Consider the following 9,678-nt stretch of genomic DNA (forward strand, 5'->3'; position numbering starts at 1 on the left):
CAATGAACATACAAGATTAGAAAAGTGATTGACCATTAAAGAGACAAAAGGTCCAGATGGTTTCACAGCTGTTTTCTCAAAACTTAAAGGACAGAAAAGTCCAATGTTTTTCAAATCAATTCAGGCTTTGAAAACGACGGGAGTCACTGTTATGAAACTCTTGCATATCAGAACCTGAGTCCAAAAAGAGAGACATATTGACCACTAAAGGGCTGCTGTCAACCAGAAGACCTCTCCACAGAGGTGATATTGGAGTTGAGATCTTGAGCACAAGAAAGCAATAGTCAAGCAAGAGAAGAGTCAGCCATCAGGAGATCTGGGAAAGGGTATTCAAGATTCAAGGGCAAAGGTCTGAAATGATCAAAGATTGACATTTTTAAAGAATCAAAGAAGACTGTGTGGCTGGAAAGCATAAACAAGGGGATGAAAAGAAGGGGGCAGTGGATCACATAGGTTCTTGTGGGTCACAGTAAAGAGTGCGAGCTTTTCTGCAAGGGCATGAAGAGTTTGTGGGCAGGGAGAGTCAGGCTATGATTTCAGAGTTTAAAATCTCTACATAAACTCTCACAAGTTTCTAGGAGGAGCAGGTTTTAGAAAACCATTCAACATCAACTAAAGGTAAGATGCTCTACCCAGACCAGTGATCCCTCTCCCCAGATTCTACCGGAGAAGAATGGGGCCATGTTTACTCAAGGATGCAGACTAGAATGTTCTCAGCAGCTTTGTTCTTCATAGCTCCAAATTGGAAATGACCAAATAACCTCAATGGGAAAACTGGCAAAAACTTTCTGGTAAGTTCTATGGTAGACAACTATGCAGCACAATAAAGGGTGACTCCATGCTACCGCAAGGGTGAAACTCCAGAACCACATGCCGATTTAAGAAAGCTGTGGGATTCGTTTACATGAAGCTCCAGATCAGGCAAAAAACTCACCTACGGTGATGGGCATCTGCACAGTGGCTACTTAGGGAGGGTGGGTACTGTGACAGGGAAGCAGAGTTCCAGGGGTTGGGGTGTTCTGCTCCCCAGTCTGGGATCTGGTACAAAGGTGAGAGTTTGTACACATGCATTAGCCCTACCCTGATAATTTTGTGGTTTTCCTATGTGATTTATCTCAATGAAAAGATTTAAAAAAAAAAAAAACAAAACTTGTTTCCAGGCCTCCCTGTTGGTGCAAGGGGTTAAGACGCAGCCTCTGAAGCTATCTGCAGCCTCTGCAGCACAAGTTCAATCCCCGGCCAGGGAGATTCCCACATGGTGCAGCAGACCTCTCCTGACTTGCCCGCTGCTCCCCTCAGCAGTGTATTTCAGTCAATCTGCCTGTTCTGTTCCCCACTCTGTCTCTGGTGAATCCTCTCACCCCCCCACACCTCTGGCCTTACCCCAGTTCTTGGATGCATAAGTAAATAAATCTTAAAAAAAAAACAAAAAACTTGTTTCCCCTCGAGCCTCCCTGGTGACGCAGGGGTTAAAGGCTCAGCGCTATCAACCTATCTCCAGCCACTGCAGCATGAGTTGGATGGGGCCAGGGAGCAACCCACATGTCACAGCAGACCTTTCCTGTCTCACCCCTTGTTCCCCTCATAGTGGATTTCAGTCCGCCTGTTCTGCTCCCCGCTCTGTCTCTGGTGAATCCCATTGCCCTCCATGCCTCTGGCCTACACCCAATTCTTGTATGCATAAATAAATAAATAAATAAATACATAAATAAATAAATAAATCTTAAAAAAAACTTGTTCCCCCGCCCCCACTTACAGCTGCTGTGAAAGCAGCATCTGTCTAGGCAGGAGTGAGGTGTCAGGAAAGCCTGGGGCAGGTGTCTAGGCAGAAGATTTAGGGCCTAAACCAGGAGGGATTGTTTGACCACTGAGGGGACTGGATATGCTGGCAGCACATACCCAAGCTGGGGGGATTGGGGTGGGGAGGTGGGGAGCCTAGGGTCCTGGACGTGAGCACAGTGAGACCTGGGGGAGGGGAATAAGGAAGATTTCATGAGTATCATAAATCCTCTATGGTGGTATTTGGGGTCACTAAGTAATCAACAAATACCCCTGTGACCTCAGGCCACAGACTGTTACTTCTTTGGCAAGGCCTCTTAGTACCTAGTAATGGGTATTGGGGGGCTGGAACGAATCCCATTAATCCCTCCCCCCCGCCCCGGACTTATCCTCCTGGGAGGACTCAATTTGCTTACCTGCAAGCAGGGTGAGTACCCTTCTCCCACCATCTGGGAAGGGAGTGGGGGGAATGGTGGTGGAGACTTCCCAGAAGCCAGAGGAAGAAGGGCCAGGCCTCAGAACTGGGGATACTGAGTCAGTGTGCAATCTTGCACCACCACAGCAACACTGCACCTCACTTCCTCCCCCAAAAAAGGGATCCAGATCTTTACAGTGAGAGTTTGAGAGAAAAGATCAGGAATAAGTCAAGTTCCCCTTCTGGGCTCCCAGTGGGGCTTTAATGGGGGGACAAGTGGCAGAGTTACCCTGCCAAACCCCTAAGCCCAAGGCCACAGCTCTGCCCAGGCCACCAGGAATGGAGGGGAGGAAAGGGGAAGTGAGAGGCAGGTGGGTGGCAGTGGGAGGAGGGGAGGTGAGGACCCGCGGGACCAACCAAGCGGGGAGGGGGCGCTTCTGGGTGTGCAGTGAATCAGGCAGGCAGCCCCGCCTCACGCAACCCCAGAGGTGGTTTCATCACCTGCTCCCCAAGTACCTCATTACGGGAGACAGGAAGAGCCCCTTGGAAAGCCGGACCCCCCCCCCTTTCCCTCTCTTGAGGGTACCAGCAGTTGGACCCCAGCTGCAGGAGACCCTCCCCCAGCTAGGCCCTGGGATGCCTCCTCCCCCAGGGCTTGGAGAGAAGACACACCAGGTGGGGGGCATGGGGTTGGCCCACACCAAGCGCTCCTGAGCCCAGGAGAAAGGGTGGGCTCCGCAGGGGCTCCCACATGGCTATACTTATTTGAACCTCCCCAAAAGATGGGGAGAGCCAGGGTGCCACCTTGAATCAGGAGGGCTTCGCAGTTGGTGTTCTATACACACTACTTCTTTGCACAGACAGCTTTCAAAGTCATTGCACCCTGATCTTGGGGTCCATTTCTCCTTAGCCCTGAGGTGCCCGGCCCTAAGAGGTGCTCTCAGAGTGAGAGCCCCAGGCAAACCCAGAAAGGAGAGTCTTGGGAATAAGGAGCAGGGAGAAGGACCATAAATATATACACAGATTGGGGATAGGGGTATTCCTCCCACAGGCGACCCCCAAACATTCAGAGTGTCTCAAAAAAAACACAGATGTCTAAAGCACCCAGGGATCCCCCAGATACATTCATCAGCCTCATCCTGGTGTACAAAAGCCCCACAAACAGTCCACAATATATGCAGACCCCACAATCTCTCCAAATACACATATCCCCCAAACTCAGATCACCCACATATGCAGACCCCCAAATATAAACAGACTTCTCCAGGCACACAAATGCCAACCCCCTAATACATGCTGATCCTCCAAATGCAAGCCCCCCAACACAGTTCCCAAGTCTGATCTCCCAAATGCACAGAACCCAAATACATGTAGAAAGCCCCAAACACACCAGCCTCTCAACAATATGCAGACCTCCTACATACAGAGAGAGCTCCTCAAACATATGTAGACTCCCCAAATACAGGCTGGCCCCCCATTACACACAGGCCCCTAGACACAGGTACAGCACCCTCCCTGCTGTGGTATCACCCACCCTCTTGCTCCTTGAGGTAGGGTAGTCAGTACCCCCAGCAGAAAGATGAGGGTTGCCAGGGTCTGAGGGTGAGGTGTGGGGTGAGTATTGGGAGTCACATGAATGGACACTCCTTGGGGACCACAGGTTATGTTGGTGCAGGTGGATAGGTGGTGGAGGGATAAGTGGGATGTTCCTGGAGACTGTGGGGGCCTGAGAGGGAGTTTTGTTGCCCACATGTGGCTCGGAAATCCAGAATGTTCCAGATGGAGAAGGTTCTTTGGGGGTCCCTTTGGCCACGGTTCCCTCTGGTACCCAGGGAGAAACAGAAGCCCAGTGGGGACCCTCAGATGACCTCCAAAGACTTCTCAGGCCTGTTCCTAGGAGGGCCCACTTTAGGGGCCCTGAGACACCAGGGCTGCCGTGATCTGTTCAGCCCATGGTTTAAATCTGGCTCCATCCCTTAGATACTGATATGCTCTGAGCCTCAGTCTCCCTGTTTATACACAGGCCTTTGTAAGCTTCCCCAGTGCTAACCCAGATTTCCCTCTTAGAAAGGACTCATCTTCCAGCAAATTTCCAGCCCACCTTCTGTCCTTTTATGGGCACCTGACCCACCAGCCACATACAGACCTATGACTTTCTCATCACCAGGCCTTTGCCTGACTGTGCCCTCCTTCTGGGATGCCCTTTTCAGGCTCATTCATCTTCAAGGGGCTGCTACATTCCTTTAAGGCAAGCAGAAATCCCTCTACCTGGAGCCGCCAATTTCCCCAGACACTTGGCCCTGCTGGATATTTTATGTGTGTCTTTGGCAATCAAGTAGCCCACTGCAATGCCTTTTCTGTGGGGGGCAGAGAACATTGAACCAGTGAGGAAGCAACTATTTCATAAACCAAAGAAAGATCACAATTGGATCTTTTAAGGAGTTCATGACTCAGAGAACAAAATCAAGGGCCCATCCAGTCCAACAGCTGCCAGTTTGAGACCCTGCTCTAAACAGCCCCGTGGACAGTGCTCATGTTCCTCTCAGGCCAAGGACTGACCCTTCAAAGGTCTCATCTTGGAAGGAAATCAGATCCCTTCTGATTTGCGGGACCCAGCCAACCTTGCTGTCCATTGCAGGACCTGTCTGGATCTGCCTCCTTGCCAACAAGGCCAGTTTCTTTTTTTCTTTTTTTTTTTTTAAGATTTATTTATTTATTTATTTACACAAACACTGGGTACAGTCAGAACCACGGGAGGGTGAGAGAATTCACCAGAGCCAAAGCGGGGAGCAGAGCAGGCAGAAGGACCGAAGTACACTGCTGAGGGGAGCAGAGGGCTGCAGGAGAGGTCTGCGCGCCACGCGGGACCCTCCTCCAGTGGCTGGGGAGCAGCCCGGGATCCAACCAGTGCTGCAGAGGCTGCGGGCAGCTTCGCAACCCAGCACTCAACCGCTGCACCACCAGGGAGGCCCCAAGGCCAGTTTCTTTGTCTTGGCCACTGCAGACAAGGTCTGCTACCCCTACCGAACTCCCTGAGGGACTTGGATCCTCAACCCCTGTAGCCAGGAGAGACTCCACATTCAGAACTCAACTCTGCCTTCCAATGTAGGTGGGAGCCCTGGTCCTCTTAAGGTCCCCAGAGACATTCCATGAGCCCCAGCAGCAGCCGCAAGGACCGCCAAGGTTTCCCTCTCTTTGTTCCAGAGACAGATCTCCCCACAGGCCCCCAGAAATTCCTCCCCAGAGGCCCAGGCCTCCCTGCTTGGGAAATTAGCACATCTGTCAGTACTAGGCGGAAAGAACTTGGCCCACAGCCTGCAGATCCAAGACACCAAGAGAGCCAACAGGTACCCCAAGACAGGGTCTTGGGGCATCCCTGGTCCCCAAGAATGGTCTAGAAGACCACCAGGAGCTGGGGAGACTGGGTCGGGGGGGTGGAAAGACCCAGCCAAGTCTGGAGGCGGTGACTACAGACATAACCATGTCAAGGACAGAGAGACAGAGGCCCTGAGGAAGAGATTTTAATGGGAAGGGAGGAAGAGTAGAGGGTGGTAGGGAGTGAATTGCTTTGGATGGAGGGGCCAGAAGGACCTTTCTGTTCTTTTCTTTTTTAAAAAGATTTTATTTTATATAAGAACTGGGGGACAGGCCAGAGGTGTGGAGGGTGAAAGGATTCACCAGAGACCGAGCAGGGAGCAGACAGGTGAGCAGCAGTCGAGAGAGGAGAGGTCTGCAGCGCCATGTGGGTATCTCCCTGGCCAGCCAGGAATTGAACTCGTGCTGCAGAGGCTGCAGACAGCTTCACAGCGCTGTGCTCAACCCCCTGTACCACTGGGGAGGACCCAAAAGGGCCTTTCTGAGAAGGGGGCCTCAAGGCGGTCACCAAGCATGTAGGGATGGGGAGAGACAGCCTGGTGAAGGAATGACAGATCAGAGGCACTAAGGTGGGAGTTGCTGGAAGGGTTCTGGGGCAGGGGAAGCCTGTGTGGTTGAAGTGGGGTAAGCAAGGGACAGATGGACACCAAGGAGGCAAGCAAGGGGCCTTAGGAGTTGGGTGGAAAGTATGGCCTGTAGAGCAATGGGGAGCCATGGAGGGTATATGAGCAGGGAAGGACTATAGTCTGATCCAAGGTTTTCAGAAGATTTGGTTGACACACAAAGAAGTCACGCTGGGGTACGAGGTGGAGTGTTCAGCTGTGGGTGTAAAAAGTGAATGGGGCAGATCTGTGCTCACAGTGGTGACTCCTGTCAGCCACCTTGATCATTCCCTTGGTGGTCCTACCTCAGCCTTGAGTAAACATGGGCCTAGAGAAGAGGGTGGTCACACAGGCCTGAGGTCATTTTGGGTGCTGACGGAGGGTGGGTGAAGTCTATGGGGCTCACACAGAGGGTGGGTGAAGTCTACGGGGCTGTTAGGTCATATCAGATGGCACCTGCTGTTATTGAGCACCAACCATCTGCCTGGGTCCAAGTGCCACCTCATTTACACACAGGACCTTCCAGAAGTGCCAGCAGACCAGTGAAGCAGAGATACATACGTGTTTTGCCAGGAGGAAGTAGCTTCTTCCTAGGGCCACACAGAAAGACCTATGGATCCTCCAGAAACCTGGGCTTGTACCCAGGGCTGCTTTCTCCCTTCACTCTGGCTTTATCTCCTTCATCTCCCCCCACCCTGCAAAGATACTCTGGACTCTTCATTTGTATTCTTGCTAGAGTTATTTCCTCCTAGACAACTCTTTTCCCTGTCCAGTCTGGGAAGTGGACCCAGTGCACTGTTGGTGTATGAGACACTCAGTCCTGAACCTGGGGTGACAGTCTCACAAGCCCCTGAGTTGCAGGCCCAGGGAAGCCTTCTTTGGGGCTGACAAATGGGACCCTCTGTGTGCACCCCATAGGGGTTGTTAGGGCAGGGCTCTCCAACCCCAAATGGGGTCACAGGCATACAATTTCCTTTCCCCAAAATGACATCTGTCGCCAGGTGCATATGTGCCTGAAATCTTCCAGAAAGCCAGATTCCCAACATGTCTACATTCACTGCATCTGAGTTTATTTTGATTCCCGTTCTCCTCTTAGTTTGCTGTTTCCAGCTGTCTGGCCTGACCTGGTGGGAATGATTTAAGGAAATAGATCCTTAGTTGGAGATGGGAAGAAAGATTGGGCTCAACTTGTTCAAGTCACAGGATTAGCGATGATGGAGCTCAGAGAGGGTTGGTGGTTTGCCTGAGGTCATATAGAATGGGAAGAGAGGAAGTTGGGGCCATTCACGCCAGGCTTTTGTTCTCTGGGTGACTGAGGAGTGGTCTTGAGCCCATCCTGTTTCTGAGAGCCTGGCATATTCACATGGCCTCAGTCTTCTCTTTTGCAAAGTGGGAGCTTCAGAGCAGAGGCTCCAGGGCCCTAAATGTCCCCAAATTCTATTCCCTGGCACCAAGACTCACTCCCTGGCTCAGAGAGGCAATGGGAGGCAGACATGGGGACATGAGGGAATGGGGCTCACTCTCCCCAAAGTTTCTTTGACCTCCAAAAACAAGCACCAGCAGTCCAAGTCTAAATACTTTCTTAAGGGCTCCCCTGGTGGTGCAGGCGGTTGAGTGCCGTGCTGTGAAGCGGTCCGCAGCCTCTGTAGCACCGGTTTGATCCTGGCCAACCAGCGAGGGTCCCACATGGCAAGGCAGACCTCTCCTGTCTCGCCCGCTACTCCCCTCAGCAGTGTATTTCATCAGTCTGCCTGTTCTGCTCCCCGCTCTGTCTCTGGTGAATCCTCTCACCCTCCCATGCATCTGGCCTGTACCCCCGGTTCTTGTATAAATAAATAAATCTTTTTTTTTTAACGTTCCCTTTTCCTTTATAGAGGCATGTTTTATTTATTTGTTTGTTTGTTTGTTTTGTTTATACATGCACTGGGTACAGTCAGAAGCGCGGGAGGGTGAGAGAATTCACCAGAGCCAGAGCGGGGAGCAGAGCAGGCAGAAGGACCGAAGTACACTGCTGAGGGGAGCAGCGGGCGGCAGGAGAGGTCTGCGCGCCATGTGAGACCCTCCTCCAGTGGCCGGGGAGCAGCCGGGGATCGAACCGGCGCCGCAGAGGCCACGGGCAGCTTCGCAACCCAGCGCTCAACCGCTGAGCCACCAGGGAGGCCCTAAATAAATAAATCTTTAAAAAAATAGGATTTCTAGAAAAATAAATAAATACTTTCTTAAACCTAGTTGCCTTCACCCCAAGAGTCTAAGAGTTCTTGTTTCTGAACATCAAAGGTCCAGATGCTCTGACCTGCCTAAGCGAGGACTCTTGGCCCTCCCAGGCACTAGGTTACAGCCATTTCTGATTTCTCAGGTCTGCGGTTGGGGCTGGGGGCAAACAGGGGCCCTGATGGTTCATTGATATCTGCCACTTTGAACCCTGAGAGTGGTAGGGAGGACCATGACTGTGAATGTAATACAACCACTTGTGTACTGACATCTGAGGGCTGTGTATCCATGTCCCGGATGGGGAAACTGAGGCACTTATAAGGTGGTGGCCCAGGAGGTTGTGCCCCCTACACCCTTAGGACTCCATGCCTACTGTTCTGGCTCCTGCCACACAGGAGTGTGTCAGCCCAGCCTCATGTTTCCTGCATGAGGTGCAGACCCCACAAAACTGAGGCCATCATAGGCATATGTGGGTGGTCATGCCACACACAGATTTGTGCCCTGCACATGAAGGTACACCCACACCAGGAAGGCACAGGGACCTTGAGGATGATCAAAGAGGAATGCCCTGGGAGGGGAGACATGAAGTTCACAGACTCATATTGGGGGCTCCTGGCACCACAACTCCGGATACTCAACTCCTCAAGTGACATCAAACCTGCAGGCACATCCCTTGGACACACAACCCCCTGGACACAGATATACTTTGGACTCAACCTAGTGAACTCAATCCCTGGGATACACAACTCTTCAGACTCACAAACATAGGAAGCACACCTCTGAGACACAACTCTAGGAATCAGGGCAGTGCACTTGGACCCCACTCCCCACCACACTCCAGTCCACAGATATTCTTTAAGGCACACCACAGAAACCCCCGCTCCACGCGACACGCACCTGCTGGCCTTGCCCGGGACGCTTGTACACTGCACACTCACGCACCGAAGGGGCCGCAGCTACTCAGAGCTCTGTCGCAGCCGCAGGTGCCTTCAGAGGAGGCCCTGCCCCTCCCGAGCTGATTGGCCAGGGCAGAGCTCGTATGCAAGAGGGCGTGCCAAGGGCTGTGATGGGCGGGCACTTGGGTGTGGCCCCACCCCCGGAGCTCAGGCCCAGGGGCTGTCCGGGAAGGTGGGAAGGCACTGAGGGAAGAGTGAGGGAAGGTTGGGGAGAGGATCAGCTCAAACCCACCAGGCTTCTTTCACCTCATAGTGGGGCCCCTAACCCTACTATGACCCTGAAACGACTGTGACTCTGATCCTGTTTCTAGCCACATCAGCCCCAATCCCTGAGTCACTC

Source organism: Talpa occidentalis, unplaced genomic scaffold (genome assembly GCF_014898055.3).
Source record: "Talpa occidentalis isolate TD23 unplaced genomic scaffold, MPIMG_talOcc4v2.1 talOcc4.12, whole genome shotgun sequence".
NCBI classification, from domain to species: Eukaryota; Metazoa; Chordata; class Mammalia; order Eulipotyphla; family Talpidae; genus Talpa; species Talpa occidentalis.